Below are 21761 nucleotides of genomic sequence, written 5' to 3'. Positions count from 1 at the left end.
CAATCATATTTGCAGGAACACATTTCTACTAACAGAAACTAGACAATCCAGAATGTGAACTAGAGTAAATGATTTCTGCAGATTGTATTAAAGAAGGATCCGATTGTCTTATATATGCACCTTCTATCAATTACATTATTTACATATATTCTAGCAATGCCCCTCGAGATAGGGCACATAAATCATATGCATCAAGCATGTTACATATGCATCAAATCTAAGGACCCTTGAGAGACTTGGTAAAGATATCTACCAACTGATCGTTTAGTTGACAAACTTCGCAACAAGAAACCAGACTTAATTAGAATTTGCAAATTACTTAACATAGAAACATAGATGTTGCATTCAACTATCTCTTCTAAATGGGAATTTACAAACCACTCAACATGGAATAAATCTCTTTAACTGCAGGGTCTGAATTGTCTTGTGCAGAGAACTGATGAATGACTCTCTCCAATTCAATCCAACTATAGCCTAGTATTTTCTTTAGGTTTCTCTCTTTCATTACTGTTCTGACCATTTTCACATTGTCCCACATGCCCACAGTAGCATAAACATTAGATAGGAGCATGTAGGAGCTTGGACTGAAAGAGTTTAACTCGATCAATTGCTCAGCAACTGGCTTTCCTACTGAGTAGTTCTCATGGATTTGACATGCACTAAGCAAAGTCCTCTAAATCACATCATTTGGTTTGATAGGCATTGCCTCGATGAGTTTTTTGGCAGCTTCAACATGCTCGGCTCGACAAAAGATGTCTACCATGCAACCATAGTGTTGCACCTTAGGTTCAACCTTATATGCTCTTTGCATGAGCTCAAAACATATCAATCCCTCCTCTAATAAGCTGACATGCCCACAAGCACTCAACGCTCCAATGAATGTGATATCGTCCAGTTTAACAGAATCCTTTACCATCTAGAAGAGAAAATTGACAGTCGTTTCACCCATACCATGAATAGCCAAGCCACCAATCACAGCATTCCAATGATCAACACTTTTCATATCAATATTCTCAAATACTGAGATAGCATTCTCTATGCTACCACACTTAGAATACATGTTGATTAAAACAACACCAAGTTTACCACTTAAGTGTTTACTATTGTTATTCTCTAAATATTAGTGTATGACGGCTCCAACTTCAGCATGTCCTAATTGGGTGATGGCTGTAAGAACAGTTAACAATGTGGTATCATCTGGTTGTATATGTGCTTTTATTCTCATATCATGAAATAGCTTTAGAGCTTCAACACAATATCCATTCTGAACATAGCCAGCCATCATGGTATTGCAAGAAATAGTGTTTCTCTCAGGCATTTCATCAAACAATCTCCTTGCAACAAGAACATTACCTAATTTCACATAACCATCAATCATAGTAGTCTAAGTGATCAAATCTCTTTTAGGTATCTTGTTAAACAATATATGAGCATCTTCTATATTTCCAAGCTTTACACATCCATCAATCATTGTGTTCCACGAAACCAAGTCTCTCTCAGGCATTTCAAGAAACAGATTCCAGGCACAATTCAATCCATCTTTGGATCTCACATATCCTCTAATCATTGAGTTCCAAGTAATCAGATTATGCTCCTTCAGAGGCATATTGTTAAACAATTCACAAGCTTTTCCAACCATCCCATATTTGACATACCCATCAATCATTGAGTTATATGAGATAGAATCATGACAAGATATTCTGTCAAATGATCGATGAGCATATTGAACGCACCCAAATCTCAGAAAACAACTAATCAAGCAATTTTTCAAATATGTATCATACCCAATTTGCAATTAACACAATAATCCATGAATCTACATTCCTCCTTTCATCAAACCCACTCAAGAGTAGGCTTTCAAAGCCAGAGAAAATGAGAACTTATCCAAACAAACCCCCAGCTCAAGCATCAAACAGAGTATTACTAGAGCTACTCCTGGGGAACAACCATGAGAGTAGGACCTGAGTGTGGCATTCCAGAGAAAAGGGTTCTCCTGTTCTTGAGGATTACGATGAGCATGATGCTTGAAGAAGATGTGGTGAGCAAACTCAATAAGAGGCTCATAGGGTGAAGAAACAAAAGTGAGGATGAGTTTAGTAGTGAGAGACGAGTTGTTGATTAGCCCTATTGTGATCATTCTTGGGTGCATCTGATTCACATCATCTGTGGTTTTGCATTTCTGAAACAAGACAAGAGTTGGGGTGATTGAACTCCATGGCTAGTATGAATTGACACATACAACCATCAATAAATCAAAATTTGAAGAGCTAAGTCAGTTGCGTTATCGGGAAGATCATTTAACTTAGAACTTCTTTTAATGGCTCAAAGTGGTAAATAGAAAATATCAGATTAGAGCTACTTTATCTCTCGAAAATGACTGACTTCAAAACCGCATCTGAACATAAAATTAAGCTGCAAAATCGAGCTTCTAATTCTTATTGTGAGATTCCAAACCTTGAGCTCCAAATTTAAGCCCTGGAACGTATAATAAACCCCATATTATAAATCCTCCTGTAATGAAGTAAAACCAAGTACATGCTCTTTTCCTAATCTCAATCGTCAAATTTCCTCAAGGATTTAGCTAAGTATAAAGCATCACTGCATATTTTCCACATTGAAGTAACTTTATACAAGCAAAAAAAAAGTTAACATTTTCCATTAAAAAAATAATTGACGGGCTCATTTTCGTATATTCTCATATATGGTATTTCAGGAGATGAAGGATAAGTAGGGAAAAAATTATCAGCTAGTTTATAGAATTTCAAATTGAGGCCTGTATTGTATAAGAAACATGAGTGATACAGAATGAATCTGAAGAACTAATGAGAGTTAAGTAAAGCCATTACCGATTCGGGTGTCTCCCCAGTAGAATGTTGAGTCCTCCATTCTGTACTGTTTAATCTTCTCCCCTTTTCTCAAATTCTCCCTCGTGCCATCCCTGCCTTCTGCGTCTTCTGGTTTATCTTATTTGTTTTTTTGGTAATGTTCGAACATGAAAGTTGATTGTGGATCGTTGGATTAGATAGTTACTTTGGTGAAGATTACGACCGTTGGATTCACAATATCTTTTGGCCAAAAAAACTTCAAAGCATCGCTGTTGTTATAAATATCATAATGAGTGGATATTAGTCTTCCTCTTTCTTTTCATATTACCTTACTTTAATACTTCTTCGCTATTTTTTTTATTTCATAATTCACCTCTCACTCACATTTATAAATTTTATTGTCTATTATTTATCATTTAAATATGAGTGTAGCCTATGTGTAATATTATAACTATAAATAAATAAGACATGTCATTTGTGTTGAAACACAAGCAAATGAATATAAAATGGTTTTCTTAATCTCGTCTCCATCTCTTCTCTATGCTTTACCTTTTTAACTGGTTCTTATCTGATCAGTCAAGAAAAAACTTTGCCAAACGGCTTTTTGATCCGGTCTAGGAAGAATCCCAAAAAAAAAAAAAATCTATTAGTGGGTGATATATGGTAATATTATTAGTGGGGGTAATAAGGTAAATAGAAAGACGTAGTGGTCTATAAATAGAATATTAGAAGTTGTATTGAGTGTGAGTGAATACATATTTTTACTGTTTATTCTGTGTTCTCTCTTTTCTCTCTGTTTACCTATAACAATGAGAGTACGAGAAGATGGCCACTATATACTCTTTTACTCCAAAATATAAGATTCATTTTATAATGTAATTGGGTCTTATATTTAGGATTTAAAGAATATATTGATTAAGTTTGTTTGTCCCTTGATAGTATTTGACGTTAAATACTTACAATGTAAGACTAAATTTATACAACTTAATAAAACATATGCACACGAATAGCATCTTGTAACTCAATGACAATGCACATTTTAAAATTAACAAGTTCAAATTTTATACTCCCTCCGGTCCTAAATATAAGGCCTATTTGTAGTGTAAATTACACTACAAAATAGATCTTATATTTAGAACTGAAGGGGTATTTACAAGACCTAAATAGATAGATATTTCAAAACAAACGTGTTACCAAAAACTTGCACACTTCGGTTTTGCTTTTATAATAGCTCCGGCATAAAGAAATAATTTGACCTAATTTATAAATTTCAGCTTAGGTAATACCAAATTAATAATTCAAATTAGAATCTGGGTATTTCAAATGGCAATTTTAAAAGGATTATCCCAACATTACATGGCCACATGGAATAGTCACCCATCACTTTTGTCCGCATTAATTAGCGCCTTTGGCTTCTCCTTGTACGCCCATTTTTCGAATCCTTGTTAATAATCAATCGTATAATAAAAGAGATACTGCGATGTTAATGTTTTGAAATTATCCTTAGCAATGAAAACATACGATCGAGGAACAAAAATTCAGAGAGTTGAAGAGGAAAATGTCCCAGTCCCCCACGTGTGGACGTTGTGTAAATAATAATGATAATTTATTTTATATTGTTGAAATAATAGTTATTATAAAAATTTATTATTTTTGCTTGAAGATGCAGGTAACAGGACTAAAGAAGGAACCAAAGTGATGAGCACCCTAAATTCATCAGACCTGGACCATTTATATCTCATTTGGATGGTTCAGATTTAAGATCTTTAATTAATTATTTTTAAATAGAAAAAACTATATTTTGAAAGAATGATAGTTAAGAGATTATCCCTATTTTAGATTATATACATATTAAAATAATTATTTTGAATAAATAGAAATAAAAATAAAAGAAAAATCAAATATGGATAATCCAAATAAGATATAGATGGTTCAAATTTTATGAGTTTAAAGTACTCATCAAAGTAATGAGCACCGAAACCGGTTCTAACTAACGAAGGGGCACCACCAGAACGTCGATTTTTGACCGAATGAAAACTAACGTCTAATGGTCAAGCAAAAGGCAATGTGAACATATAAAGGAAAACTTTACCTCCAAGAAAAAAAAATGCGCGAGAGAAAAAAGGCAATATTATAAAGATACAACTATCGTAATTAACATAAGAAATATAATCGTGTATTAAAGCCTTACAGAATAAATCCATCTTCACACACACATATATATATACATATATAATAAGCCAAACAAATATATGGGTAACAAAGATATACCCACATTTAATGCTTAATAGTGTTTCGAACAGAATGATCTAATAGGAGGATACTTGTACTCGTATACAACAACAAAGATCACGAGACGTGACTGGGTTTGGGACCTCTAATAATAACGTGCTGGCCTCCTCCTTCTAATACCCTCTCTAATATGCTGCCCCATTATTGTTGATCAAATATGAACGACCAGTATTGCCAATATGAGGAATGCCCAGATGATGAAGACATAAATTGGGGTTTCATCACGAGAGATGAGGAATGATATTAACACCGAACAAGCTAGAGAACCTGAGATGATATCTCCGGTACATCTATAGATGCTTCTGCTTGCGATAAAAATCCACCTTCTGGCAGAGTTTTCCTCCAATGGCGATGCATTGGGGTACTGCCTCTGCACCATAGAAGTTAACTCCTCCATCAAGTCACCAAAACCTCCATATCTAGGAATGGACCTGCCACGATTAATTAGCATAATAAATCTGTATGTTCTTAGTGATGAGTCACTGTTACATCATAAGAAACATATGGATAGCGCTTTTGTCTAGGTAATATAATAAATGAAGAAACTTTAGAAAAATCATGCTAATTTCAAAATATTTGAAATTAGTCAAGCTATTCTCTGTAATAAATGAGTGTTGTTTTTCTTAAAACATTATTGTTAATCATTAGCATTAGAACAATCTTTTAATTGATGGAAGCACTTAATATGTACAATCATATTAGGATTACCTTAAAGGTAAAATAGATAAAATATTGAAGATAAAAGGTGGGTGCACTTCAGAAGTGACAGCTCACACGTTAGACTAAGTTTGGTGATCGACTTGGTATTAATCAGAGCCTTGAATATTGATTTGTGAGTGAGAAATTCTGAAGCAGTTCAAGGGCACAGTATCATTTAAACATTCTCCAATAAAAATGCACCAATTCAGCACATGTGTTGATTTGTGAGTGAGAAATTCTGAAGTGATTCATCATGACGAGAAGTACCACATCATCTATGCACTACCCAACAAAATCACAACATATCAGATGTCTCTATCCTACATGTCAACTTAGTTGGCAGCTTTCTAAATCCCAATTTTCTCTTTTCGACTTGACAAAATTACTTGTTCTTTCCTACTTTTTCACTGATCAGTAGTCCCATAGTCCTTCTCCCTCTTCGTATCTCTCTTCCCGTCCTTACAACTTATAAGTCACAAGTCCCTTGTAGACTTGCGCATCTTATGATGCTTCCTATTAAAAATATCTAGTGCTTTTGTGATCTTTTCTCACCTCTCTCATACAATTTATTTACAATGAATTAAGGTGCATCGAGTACTCCAAAATATTTTTTTAAGTGTATCTTACACTTTAAAATATTTTGTGATATATCTAACATTTTGAAATTTTTTAAGTGTGTCTAGTACACTAAAGAATTTTTTGTGCATTTAGAACCTAAAAATATTTTTTGGTGTATCCAATACCAAGGCAAGAAAAATATTTCAAAGTATTGGAGGTTCCTAAAAAATATTTGGAATATACATGAGAAAATATTTTGGAATGCTTGATGCACTCATGATATCATGTCTTTTTTAATATAATAGTTTAAGCTAGAAAAATGTTAATACTATTTTTAGTTTTTGAAATTTTACTTTATTTTAATTTTAGTATTTGAAGCTATTTAGTTTTATGGACTAAAACCACTGTTTTGAATATCAGAAATTGTTAGACTAATCAGATTAAATTAAATTCTAAAAATCAAATTCAAAATGATGTCAAATTCTAAGTTATTAATTATTATTATTTAAATTTAATATTACTTTTCATTCAAATTAAAATTAAAAGTAAATAAAAATATAAAACTTTATAAAATTAAAATAATATAAATTTGAAATTCCATTTGCTAGAAAAATCTACCCCTAAAGGTTGAAAATATCCAAATGAAAAAACAAAACGAAAATATGCAGATGCATGTCAACGTGTGTGTGAGAAGGGGGTGAGAATGGGAAGGAGGAGAAGGGACTCAAGGAAGAAGGGGACGGCGCGATCAGTTGAGAAAAAGGATATGTGAAAGTGATGTTTGCAAGGGAAATAAAGGACGGCGCGATCAGTTCATCTGGGGAAAGAGAGGACAATGTGACTGTGGACCGTAAATTTGGAAAGTAGGAGAGAAAAAATGGGGATTCAAAATGCTGCCAGTTAGAGTTGATATGATAGGGTTGTGATTTAATTGGCAGTACATAGATGATATGGTGTTCTGGCTCCACCTAAGAATTTCTCGACATCATTTAAACATTCTCCAATAAAAATGCACCAACTCAGCGTATGTGCCTCTTTCTCCAACTGAAAATTTTGTCAAAATTCACTTGGAAAAAAAAAATTTGTCCAAAAAAAAAAAACCATTTTTCATCGCTATCTTTCCTTTTTCTTTTCCTCTTCCCTCTCATTATCTGCACTTCTCTTCCCCATTTTTCATTGCTCTCTTTTCTCATTCTTTTCCTCTTCCTTCTCATTGTCCTTCACCAGTTTCTCTTTCGATTTGTCTCTTCTTTTTCTAAAACCCTCTTTCATAGTTTCTCCCACTTATACCCCACCCTCCCCAGTTTTACCGCGCACACCTCCGCCACCAAGATGCCGTCAGGGAAGAAAAAGAAAACTTATGAACTGATGAAAAGGCATGAACCCAGAGTTAAAACTTAGAAGGAATCAAAGAAGCACTGGGTACACGGAATGGAGGTGGCCGGAATATAATGTGTTTATATGTATAAAAACAAATCTCACATCGAGGAGGTTAAAATAAAAGTGTAGGTATTGAGACCCCGGGAATGAATATTAGTCGTTACCAGAAGAGGAGGAAGATTGACGTAAATGAGTTTCACGTCTGTGATCAATGTAAACTGACTTAATAGCATCAATTTAGTTAATTAGACACTTCTTCCTTGTGTATATGATGTTTGTAATACATATGTGTGTGTATATATGATGAAGTTAGACACATACATATTGAAGCAGATTGATTGATCCAGAAAACAAGAGAACTGAGACCAATTGTAAGATAGAAAGAAAGCAACTTAAACATGAGAAGAACTTACTGGTAGTAGAGGAAGAAATTTTAGAAGAATCATACTCCATCTGCTTCCTAATTAGGAACTATCTACCAAATCTCTCCCTTCCATTTTCCAATAAGCCTCTCCTAGATTTTCTCTCTCTTCACCATTTTACGTGACTCTTGTTTCTCCTCCTTTTCATCTTCTTCCTTATTATCATTCACGTTTCTCTCTCCTCTTCTCTCTTATAAGATGAGGAACTGACTGAAGTTATAGGATAGATAGAAAGCAACTTAAACAACCTAAACAGAACTTACTGGTCGAGGTTGACGATTCTATCTTTTTCTTTTTACTGTAAAAAAAGAAAAAGAAAAAAAGACTAATGCATGAACTGTTTAGCAAAAACTAGAGAATCTAGGCACAATATAAGATAGAAAGAAAGCAACATAGACAACATGAGTAGAACTTAGTACTTACTGCTCAAGATTGATGATTCTATCTCTTTTTACAGGAAACAAAGAACTAGTTCAAGGACTGTTAAGCAAATTAAAAACTAGAGAACTGAGGCAAATTATAAGACAGAAAGAAAGAGAGTAACATGAAGGAGATGAGTAGCATCATGCAGTAGCAGAGATTATATAATTAAAAGAAAGCAGATTAATAAAAGTGATGCTGATAACTAACCTGAACACGCTGAGAAGAATAGTGGGTAATGTAGGAGAAGGCATCTGTATTGAGATGAAGGAATTAACGAGTATAGGAAATTTTGCAAGCTGTGCTGTGCTGTGCAGCTCAAATTTATGCTTTCACTGAAGGGAACGCACCCTTAGACCCTTTTGGCAAATTACCATTTAGTACAAATGGCAACAGGTGTGGCGAAGAGAATCCAGTAAATTCATGTCCAACAGATTGGACCCACCAATACGTACGAAGGCAATGTGACCGGGCGAAGACAAGAAGGTATTGTAGGAATTCAAAGGGAGAAAAAAAAGGTGCTGACAGATTTTATATCCCAACCTTTCTTAGAGAAAGGTTGGGAAAAGGTTGTTTGGGATAAATATCCCAACCTTTCTCTAAGAAAGGTTGGGATATAAAATCTGTCAGCACCTTTTTTTTCTCTCCCAACCTTTTTCTGAAAAAGGTTGGGATATAAAATCTGTCAGTACCTTTTTTTTCTCCCTTCGAATTCCTACAATACCTCAGATTTCTTGTCTTCGCCCGGTCATACTACCTTCCTATAATGACTATGATAATCACCGAATGAGAGCCCGTCATTGTCCACGTTCCTCACACACACGTATTTTATTACTTTTTTTTTTTATGTAATTGTGTTAAAGTAACTACTTTTATTTTTGATGTGTGTATGCATATACACAATTTGTTTGACATGTCAAATATTTGGATGGTATTTCCTGGTCCCACTGTAAGAATAGTCTGCATAATAGCATCATTGATCATCCTAGAAGCTCAGATTTAATTATATATTCAACAAAAGATTCCCTTGTTAGTACTACAGTATATGAATTTTTTTTTAAATAGTTTGAAAAACTTACAGTACATAATTTTATAATAAATATTAAAGTAACAAAATTTTGGTAGCATTTTGGTCCTGGCAAAAAAAAAAACCAAGCTAGCACATAATACATATTAATAAATAAGTTAAAGAAACTGAATACGCAGCTACAATAATTGATCGTATTTGTATTACCCGTAGGATGGAGAAAGTTGCCCTCCGGATCCTGGGGCCTGAAGGAGTATTCTTACTACTCCTCTGACCAATGCTGTTCAAGAATATCACAATATTACACACACACACATATAGATATAAATCAAAAACTGCTTTTTTAAAAACGATTTCAAAAGCATCAAAAATTTACTTATGATTTATACAAAAGCAGCTTTTTAAAATTAAAAGACATTTTGCCCTTATATCTGTATTGTTCTTATGCTTTTCTCTATATATTCTTTATGCTTCCAAATCAGTTTTAAGTTATTTATTTTAATATTTTCTTAAATAAAAATAATTTTTAACATTTTTCATAATATTTTTAATTTTTAATTTTAATTTTAATTTTTTATTTACATAAATTATGCAGAATATATCATCCAATTAATTATGTAATATTATTTAGTTCAAAAAATTTTACATTACTATGATTTCTAATTTAAATATGTTTTATTCATTAAATATAATTTTTTCTGTTATAATAATTTAAAATTACTATATTTTGTTTATTTTAATTATTTTTATTATTTAATAAAAGTCATACCTATTTTGATTATTCCACAAACCAAATTTACTTATTGAATTATAATCCAAATAAATTTTTTACTTTAGGAACTAACTTTTATAAAAATCAATACAAACATAAATCACGCTATCCAATTTAAATTTTATCCAACCTCATTTTTTTAAAAGTTAAATTAAAAATAAGTTACTTTTTCTACTGCTAATCCAAATGGACCCACTATAATAAATGAATAGTTTTTAAATAGTTTAATTGAAAAACTTAAAATGCATAATTTTATAATATATATTAAAACAACACAATTTTGATAGTATTATAAAATTGACTATCGATTGAAACAGTAAACAAGTATCTTTTGCTAAGGTGCCACTGAAACGAGGAAATTATTTAGCAAATTCTTTTGGCGCGTGACTTCCTTTGTTTATTGTGTGTTTTTACTAATATAAACTATTTTTTGGCCAAATAATGTAAACTTTATTAATTTAAATATGAGCTCTTATAAGTTGGACAAATTTGCATTAAGAAATTAATGGTATTTTAAAAAATTTATTTTATATGTACATAGGAATGAGTTTGATACTCATGAGAGTAATGAGCATCTCATCAAGCTCATCATATGTAGACCATTTGTATATAATTTGGATAATCCAGATTTATTTTTTATATTTTTATTTTTATAAAAAATTATTTTTCAAAAAACTATAGTTGAGATATTATTGTTGTTTTAAATTTTATACTCACTAAAATAATTATTTTAAAAAATTAAAAAATAAATATGAACTATCCAAATCAGATTTGGATGTAAACTTGTTAAGTATTTAAAAGATATGACTTTTTTTAAACTTATTAAAAAAAAAAAAGTGCAGCTTAAAAGAGAACCGCCTATTGCTCGGATCATTTCAAATCTGGTCTATGTTTCCTATGTAAATAAGGATCACTTTCTTTGGAGCTCATCGATTTAATCGCTTTAATGAGCACCCAAACTCCCAGAAAAATAACGTTTTCAATGATAAATTGCACGTAATTAACAATAAATGAATTTGATGGGCTTTATACAAACTCAAAAGGACAAATGCCAACCATAAGCCAAGTGAATGAGTGGCAGCCACAGTGTATCACCAAACTCGAGGAGCCCCAACATAGCTGTCACTTTTTCTTGCCGCCCTTCCATGCTGTTTTCTTTTCCATAAGTATAAAAGAAACAAGGGCTGGTCAAAAAAAAGGGAAATGATGATAAATTGATCCCCGCTAAAACCATGTAGAAAAGGCTCCGTGAATCGGATGGGGTTGCATTATGAGAGTGCAAAGACTTTGGGTGGCATTATGAGAGTGCTAAGAGCCTAAGACTTGTAAAAGGTACCGTGAATTTGATTGAGTGGCATTATGAAAGTGGAAAGACTAGTCAGGGACAAAATTGCCTCCCCATCTGTTTGCTCTTCTAAAAAAATAAAAAAAAAAACTCATTTAAATTCAACTAAAATCCTGAAATTTAAAAGTAGGTTTACATTTTGAACAAATTTCTAATCAGGTTAAGAAGTCGAATTAGAGATTTATAAATATTGTTAAAAGTCCAGAATATCCCTCTATAATTATAATATGTGTTGTTACCTTTATATTTTTTTTCTCACAAATTTTTTTCCTCAAATTTTTTTGCTACATTTTTCTGAAATTTGAAAATAGTAAATCTTTAGTAGAGGACAAAAAATTACACCATAATCATTGATTCACATTAATAATTATTCCAGCGATCTCATTAATGTAGCCATGTAGGTCAGTATTAGATTTAATTTTGGATGAATTTAATTTACGCTTAGTTTTAATATTGATCCATTTTCCACATACTTAATAATATGTACACACGTACAATTTTTGCATTAAACAATTACATTTTTTTAACAGAACAGACGTACATTTTAAGAGAGGAAAACTCATTCAGATGATGAACCTTTTTTTACAGACTTTGGATTGAGGAAAGTGTTAAAATTTATTATTCTCATATTTTAGAAAACAAATTTGTAAGGGAGAAAAATATAAGTAACAACTCATATTTTAATTATAAAAGGGTATTTTGGTCTTTTTACAATGTTCATAAATCTCTAAAGAATTTGTTCAAGGTGAAAGCCTGATTTCGAATTTTAGTATTTCAATTGGATTTAAATGGGATTTTCTCTTTTAAATTTGATATTTAGAAATGGACAAAATTTATATCCACTTACTTATATTTGTTATGCATAGTTTTTCATTTAAATCTCACCATATGTAATTTTTACTATTTATAATGACGTAACATAATTTTATCCAAACTCCAACAGCAATGTTCAAGATAGTTCAAATGTTTCGTGATCTGCAACTGCAAGCAATAGATCCATACCAAGTTTTAGTTTAATATCTTAAAAATTATGTTACGTCATATATTTATTAGGTCATTATGTGAAAACAGACGCCTTAATTCTTTAATTCCATGCAAACTTTTAGTTTGATATCTTAAATAAAATCTCTTGCAAAGTTATTTTTAGAATCAAAAGTCTTTTTTCCCTTAATATTTTCATGCGAGATTGCAAGCTGAGATTATTTATTTGCTTGCATGCTTTATTTTTAGGAGGCACAAATATTATTCTGCCAGAAACAATTCTGTTTGAGGTACCGGTAGACATTTTTTTCTAGGCACATGTATTCTACTATTAGAAGTAATTATATTCAAGTCACTATTAGGCACTAAAGATAAGCACTTTTCCCAAAATAGATTTGAACTTTGATTCACCATGTTGTGAGAGATAAGCTCCTTCTATTAGAACTGACTTCCTCTGGTTGAGAATTTTTTGTTTGACAAGCACAAGTATCTTCTTGTTACAAGTAATTTTATTTGAGACATTGTTAAGTACTAAATATGTACACATCTTCCTATGCCAATGTGCGGGTGGATGTGTGTTGTGTTTTGTTGGGCCGCTTCAAAATTTAAATTTCTGTGAGCGAACTTAGTTGGGCTGCTATAACTTGCGGCACAATGTAGGTGTTTAATTGTCTAGTACGTTTGGAGTATATGTCAATCATTTTATTAGTTAGGGTTAATACAAATTTTAGTCTCTCAAATTTGAACCCAATTTGATATTGGCCCCTGAAATTTAAAACGTGTGGTATTGGTCCCTGAAATCATGTCCGTTTTAGACCGTTGGTCCCTGGCATCTTAGCACCGTTAAATTTTGCTGACATGGCGTTAACACCGTTAAACTGATGAGTTGGCATATGACCTGGACATGATAATTTGGGGTCATTTTGGTGTTGGTCCCTCAAATTTAAAACTGATGGTATTGGTCCCTCAAATTATATCTGTTTCTGGCCTTTGGTCCCTGATAGCTTTAGGCCCTCCTCTTTTTATCTGTTCCTGTAGAACCCTCTGCTTTGCCGTTATCTGGTCTCAGCGACTCTGGTGGCTTGCTGGTTGTGCCTGCCTTTTTGTTGGAGTTGCCAGTGAGGTTCTTGTTGCTTTTTCTCAAGCTTCTTACTCTGCTAATGGGCTTCTCTTTTTTCTTGGGAGGTTCATCATTGTCTGTACTAGAAGAAGATGGCTTCAATGGGAGTGGTTTTGTATCTGAAGCCAGCTTCTTCTTCTCATGAATTGTTAAGTCACTTTTTTGCACAAAGGTAGCAGATGAGGTAGAAGGTTTAGCTGAGAATGCACTGCATTTCCTCCACACTAATATAGGAGCAGAAGCTATGTGTTTTGACAAAAGTGAATCCCAAATTGCATAGATTCTCTTCGACCATAGCCTTCCATTGCTCATGCCACATCATCAAGTTTTAGTTGCCAAGTCAAATGCCATATCATAAGTTAACAAAGTTAGAGCCAACTCAGACAAATTTGATGGCGTAAAGCTATCAAGAACTAACAGCCAGAAACAAATATACTTTGAGGGACTAATACCATCTATTTTAAATTTCAAGGACTAATACCAAAATGGCCTCAAATTTGAGGGACCAATACCATGTCCAGGTCATATGCCACATATATACCAACTCATTGGTTAACGATGTTAACGCCACGTCAGCAAAATTTAACGGTGCCAAGATGTCAAGGACTAACGGTCTGAAACGGACATAATTTCAGGGACCAATACCACACGTTTTACATTTCAGGGACCAATACCAAATTGGACCCAAATTTGAGGGACCAAAATTTGTATTAACCCTATTAGTTATAATATAAAATTTAACTTCTTATATTAAAAAATGGTGCGAACATAAAATCAGGAAACAAATTAAAATTCGTTAAAAAAAAATGCTTGGCAATGATAAATCACTCTTAATAAATATTATTTGCAAATTAAATCACAAAAAATAGTTTATACTCATGCAAATACTATAATTTGTATAATAATTTATTACAAAATTTAATTGAATATATGAAATTTATATAATATAAATTTCTAGTACGCCAAATTTACATCTAAGTTTAAAAAGTATATTTTTTTAATCTCAGCACTGTTAGTATCATTTCACAAAAAGTGTTGATTCAATAAATTCAAACAGTAACTATATAATTAAATACTGACAAAACATATTTATAATACAAAATTAAAATAAACCAATTGATCCGCCGACTTATTTATAATAAAAATGATAACAAGCATAATATGTCAGCTTCCTATCTCAAAGTTCTTGAGTCAACATTTTTTGTTAAATGAGAGAGAGGATTTTAAAAATAAAAAAATAAAAATGCACATTTTAATTTTAAAGAACCAGATTGACACTAGATGGAAACGAAACTAATTAAATATATACTTTAGTTTTTTTAAAAAAAAATAAATAAACATGCCACCTCGACACTCTCGTTGGTGGCTGGAATTTTTTAATGACAAAGTTGGCCGATAGAGCGGTAAATGAGTAAAGAAGTGTTGTCAATATCTCAAAACAAATGGCCTTTTATATTAAATTATCTTTAAAATTGTTCTATTTTTTTTTTGTAATTTTTTCAAGAGTAAAGTAAGATCCAGTATCCTAATATAATTTTTTAATAGTATCCAACACTCTAATTTTATTTATAGTTTATGATGTTTAATGCATTATAAATAAACTGAGGATGTTGGAACTTGTATGTAGTTGGAAAATTATATCAAAGTGTTGGATGCTAATTTTCTATTTTTTTAAAAGATATTACTTTTTCATTTTGCAAAACACTCAACGAAAATTAAATTATTCTTTTTTGAAAAAAAAACGAAAAATTGTTCTAGGAAGAAGGAATGAGACAACGCGTAAGATGTTTCTATTTTCTTATTTTATTCCGATCATCCAATGGAAGTTTTGATGCAACAGAGAGGGCCCTCTGGTTGAATGATGACATTGTTGAGAGTTTCCAATAGCTGCAAAACGAATCTACGAATTTGTTAATGAAATTTAGACCATTCACACTCAACATATTCGGAGAATTGTTATGAAATTTAAGAAAAAAAATATAGTTACAAAAAATGATCTCAATCGTAACAGAACAATATACATTGACAAGCTTAGTACGGAATCACAATTTAATTTGTCATTAAAACTTTTTGATAATCTTTTTTTTTTTTTGAGACCTCAACTTAATTTATCCTCTGATTATTTCATTAAATTAGTATGAAAATATTAAATTACAAAATAAAAACGAATAAATTTGATTTAAGATGGAGATAACTGACATGGAAGGAATGAATTACGTACATTCCAGATTTTTTTTTTCTTTTTAACTTATTAATCTGTCCGAATAAGTCTGATATTAACCCCCCCACCCCCAAAAAACATGTGCAATCGCAAAAGAAAGAACCAGGTTTGAGAGCATGGCATGTAGGAGCAAGCATGGTCAACTAACGGTCAGGCAACGATGGCCCCATTATGATTTTGCATATCCTATTTGTTTAATTCGTGTCCTAAACACAACCAATCTCTCATAGCTTTACCTTTAGCAACAAAACAACCATTGTTCTTCCTATCATCAATTCTCAGAGGACTTTTCATCTTCACCATCATCTCTTTCACCAACTTTTTCACAGGAGATTGTCCCCTGAGATTGCTATGCTTCCCTGAACCACACAACACAACAATTTCTGCAGGAATCGCGTAAGTTGAATGGTTCAGCCTTCGTCGCATTTCTTGCAACCAAAGTAACATAATTAGATAATATGAACCCAAATGCAGTCCATGTAAATCCAGCTTTGCCTGCTTAGTGTCCCAAACCATGACCTCTTCTAGAATCTCGGTTGACCTGATTAGCTCTCCAACCACCATAGATTCATCTCCTTCCAAACTGGCATTCAACTCCTCAATTGACAATGGGAAGCCATTCAAGTCCACCAACTTTCTCATGAGAACAGGACATGAATTCAGAACAGAATTATATGTCCTTTTCGAGAACGGAATCGATGTATTCCTCATCCTTTGAAGCCATGAAACCATGTTTGTTGGCTCACCATGCATTCCGTACGCTGAAAGAACCATATTTGAACAAACTGTATCAATAACAAACCCTTCTTTTTCTATTTGAACCAAAAGTCTCTCCAAGTCTTGGAATAATCCCAATCTTCCATAACCATACATGATAGACTTGAATTCAAATGCTGAAGGTTCAAGTGCTTTGATTCTCATATTCTCAACCAAATTCTCTGCCTCACAAGGCCTATCCATTGAACATAAACCACTGACCATATATTCATAAACATGACGTTTTATGTAATTAGAGGATGATGAACTATGAAGAAGCTGGCTTAGGTAGGAGTAAGCAATCTCAAACCCTCTTTCTGAACTTTGCTTGGAGTGACACTCTAACAATTTACAATAGAAAAGAGCCAGATCTCGAGAGCCAGACTCTAATTTGGAAGTGCCTTCCGAAATTAGAGTCTCCCAGGCTGAATATTGCTCCTGTTTATCCAGCAAAGCAGCAAGCTCAGCTACAATCTTAGGGTTCCAACTGTACCAAGGTGCTTCAGCAATTCTTGAATAAAGCTGCAAAATTTGCAAAAACATCAGATACTCTAATAATCAACTTGAGGAGAGAGATAAAGAGTAAAGTACTAACCGGGAAGGCAACTGAGGAGAAATGGGGTTGAACTGTAGAAGGAGAGAGGAGATGGCAAAGAGTGCTGAGAGACACTGATTTAGGTGAACTTTGTACGAATCTCCGGATCAAGTTGTTTGTGGTCGAAGGGTCTCCAGATGTCACCACCTTCTTCAGAAAATGCTGACCTTTGTTTTGTTAGCGCACATTCTACCATAACTCCAAGCTTTGGTCCTTGGTTCCACCATAGCTGGACACTGCTCAACATCATCTTCGACGTTAGATATTATAAAATCATGTCCTTCTTACACAGACCTTCACGGAAAAAATGGGTTAGTGGGAGGGTAAAGATATAAAATTCCCATAGTTTAGCATGTTATTCACAAAGGACAATTAAAAATAAAAGAAAAAGAAAAAGAAAAGCACATTTTATGTATGAAACCTCATCAACGATTCAAAGAAACCTTATCAACTATTTCGGGAATTGGCATTGCTCCAATTAGATAGCAAGAGTCAACCAACATTTCTAAGTTCATGGCCATATGACAGGCATATATTCTCGAGGAGCCAGTGAATTGGAGAATAACGGAAAGCATACATTGTCCCTATAAAGTGAATAAAAAGACACTAACGAACTCTCAGTAACTCAAATAGTTCTAACATTCTCGCAGTAGTTTGCCTCAATCACTGCTTACATGCAATCAAGCACATATGTATATGCATTTATGTATGCATATAACTATGATCAAGCTTTACTCTCTTATTAAATTAACTCCCCCAAGTCCCATTGCAGAAATTAGGCCGAGAGATAACATGAAGAAAATGATGATATGATGCAATTCAAAACTCAAACAGCACATCGTTGCCAATTAATAGTGTGTTTATGGGTAGATTTGAACTTATGTTTGGATTGTTTTCCATTAAGAGTGATTTTGACAGATTAAACATGTTAGGATGACACATGTATGTCAAAAACATTTTTAGCTGTACAATTACTAAAAGCAACATGAGCCTTACAATGTAGTGTAATATTAACAACAGTACGACTGAGTCAAACTGCAAATACTCAGCAATAAATTTTCTTCCAGCTATTAATAAATTTAACTAACTATTTTGATTTCTTTTAAGGTTAATGATTAATGCCTAGCTTTAATTTAATAAAAATATTTCAAAAAAATTAATTTGCTTTTCTTGACTATTCACCTAAGTCTGTTAACCATATATATAACCCTACAAGTCCATAGCCCATTCCTTCACTAACCCTCCCTCCCAAAAGAAAAAAAAAAACCACCACCATCGCATCATTACAGGCTTTTCCCCTCAAAATCATTCCGAAAAAAGATAAACTTGACAAGCAATAAATGGAAGAAATCAGAAGCAGAGAATAACAATGTTGCAACGAAGAGATGTTTTTTCTTGTTTTTCTGTGATATCAATGTTGCGCCGAAGTAAAAGAAGGAAAGCAGAAGCAGAAGAGAATAACAAACAAAAGCAGAAACTAAGTAAGAACAGGGAAAAAACAGGGGCAATGACCAAATCCAACCCACTGAACACACAAGAACCAAATCGCCCAACAAGCTACGAAGCCATTTTTGATAAGCACTACCAAAGGGCTCACTCTACACATTGAAGTTTAATCCGACAAATTTTTTGGCCTCAATTTTAACCGGAGTTAGCTATATCAATGAATTGAGAGATAGGATTCATTGAATTCAAGGGGAAAGGGGAAGATCTGAGGCTATTACCGGTTCGGGTTTCTCCGGAGCCGAATGTTGAGTCTTCCGTTCCGCCTCCATTTCGCGTTCTTCTCCCAACCTCGCTTTCTCTTTACTCGGCTCCATCTCTGTCCCCCGCATCTTTCGCTCTATCTTATCTGTTCTTTTCATGTAACGTGAAAGACAGGAAGATTGATTGTGAACCGATGGACTACACGGTTGTTCGGGATGCTCAAAATTACCTTAAAAAAATATGAATTAAAGTGTAATTTTAACAATAAAGTTTACATGAAAAGTATTGGATACCATAATATTTATTTAGGTGTAAAAATATACATGAAGTTGTTAAAAGAGGATATTTGGTACCATGCCGTTAATGTTCGTTAGTTTACCGTTAGAAGGGCCTATGAAATCACTTTTAAAGTGTATTTTTAATAATAAAGTTTACATCAAAGGGCATTAGGCATCATGAAGTTTATCTGGATGTAAAAGTATACATGAACTTTCTGAAAGGAAAAAACTAACAAAATGTTTTAACTCATGTAAACGTTCATTAATTTTATTCTTTTGGGTCCCACCAAATGCTATATTTTCTCTCCATCAATTTTCATTTCCAAGTCGATTCATCTTTCTCTCATCATAGACAACCTACATACTTTCTTTGTCATTTCATTTTCTCAATCCCCAAGCCTTTTATATGTATTTACGTAAAATGTCTTTCTCTTCCAGGATATGAGGTTCATTACTTGCACCCAATTACTACTTCCAGTCCTTAATATAAGACACAATAGACTAATTTAAGGAGATTAAAAATTTAATAAAATACGTTAAAGTATTATATTTATCGTTTTTTTCTAAATTAATTTGTTTGGCTTTTAAACTAATATATAATCAAATAATGTATATAAATATTTTAGAGAAATCATGTGCTATATGCTATATTTAAGTAATTATTTTAGAGAGAATTACAATGAGGTCCCAAGAAAGGAAAACAATTGAAAAACAAGTCCCAGAAGTTGTTATTCTCACTATAGGACTTGTTATTATAGGCTGTTAAGATTGTTATTGTGACCTTTTGGTAATTATTTCTCTTCTGTGGGACTTGATTGTAATTCCCCCATTATTTTACTTCTTTAATTTTTTTTCAAATTTGGTCATTATACTAAAGAGAAAAGGAAGTAGGAATGACTAGAGAGAGAAAGTGATATTTAATGGGACCTAAAAAAAAATTAATGGACGTTTATGGGAGTTAGAGAATTTTGTTCTTTTTTTCCCCTTTTAGCAAGGTTATGCATATTTTTGCACTAACATAAACTTTATGGTACCTAATGTCCCTTGATGTAAATTATGTTATTAAAAATACACCTTAAAATTGGCTTCATGGTCCCCTCTCACGGTAAACTAACAGATGTTAACGGCGTGGTGCCAGATACCCACTTTTGACAATTTCATGTATATTTTTGCATCCAAATAAATTTTATGGTGCCTAATGCCCCTTAAGATAAATTTTATTGTTAAAATTGCACCTTAACCCAAAAAATATTTATTTTTATATAAATCAAAACATAACTCTTCTCACAGTGATTTCATATATTATATATATAATTACTTTTAAAATCACATACATACTTATTTTCTATACTATAAGGAATAATAATAGTATTAATCCAATTTTTATATTATTTTTAATGGGTATCTTATTTTATATAAGTCAAAACAAAACTCTTTTTACACTTATTTTACATATTATAAAATTATTTTTAAAATCACATACGCACTTACTTTCTATACCGTAAGAAATAATAATAGTATTAATCCAATTTTTTTATCATTTTAATGGGTAAATTATCATAAAACACCCTAATGTTATTGCTCAGCAGTATTTAACATTTTAATCTTATTTATGATGTATCCAATCCAATTACACCTAATATTCTAATTTTATTTATAATGCATTATAAATAAAATTAAGGTACTAGAAGTAGTAGAAAAATAATACTCTTCTGATTTTAAATATAAGAGTTATGAGAAGATTAGAATATGTCATAAATAAAATTAACGCACTATATATAATTAGAAAAGAACATGACGTTGGAACTTTACACTTCTTTAATATTAATATATACATGAAATAAGGCTAGACAAAAATTTGTGACATACGACCACCAAAGAGCAACAATTTCGAAATAAAAATGTGGGCTAATATTATCTTTAATTTTTACAGATAGGCATTAACAATCTTATGAGTATAAATTAACAAATCAATCAAAACCTATTGATAAGTCATGGAGCGTCAGTTAACAACTAAATTTATAGGACAATATAACTTCCACATAAGATCAAATTTGGAAAAATTCTTATATAACATTGACAAGTTATAACAAGTCCATGTATTTGTCAATAAGTTCTCATCAACTTGTTAATCTATATCAATGAGCTCGTTAATTAGGAACAAGGACAAAGATTTAGTTGTCAACTGATACCCCTGAATTGTCAGTATGTTCCCATTAACTTATTAATCCATTCCCATGAGCTTGTTAATAGCAATCTACAACAAAATTTTAATATAAACCTATTATTTTATCTAATAGTTTACACATCACTTTAGCTGAAAGATTGTTATATAATACTCTTGTGTTATAATTTAATCTTAT

The 21761-nt window shown here is 32.3% G+C and overlaps 2 pseudogenes; both read right to left on the bottom strand.

The window, feature by feature from the left end:
• Positions 1-370: 370 nt before the first annotated feature.
• On the bottom strand, positions 371-5474 carry LOC114754292 (pentatricopeptide repeat-containing protein At2g45350, chloroplastic-like; annotated as a pseudogene).
• A 10712-nt stretch (positions 5475-16186) lies between these two features.
• Positions 16187-17663, bottom strand: LOC114754291 (pentatricopeptide repeat-containing protein At2g17033-like; annotated as a pseudogene).
• Positions 17664-21761: the final 4098 nt, after the last annotated feature.

The sequence above is a fragment of the Neltuma alba genome, unplaced genomic scaffold (assembly GCF_004799145.2).
Source record: "Neltuma alba isolate B1F8T4 unplaced genomic scaffold, ASM479914v2 tig00010128_pilon, whole genome shotgun sequence".
NCBI lineage: Eukaryota > Viridiplantae > Streptophyta > Magnoliopsida > Fabales > Fabaceae > Neltuma > Neltuma alba.
Note: the sequence above shows the minus strand (reverse complement) of the source record. Positions and strands in the feature narration are given on the sequence as shown.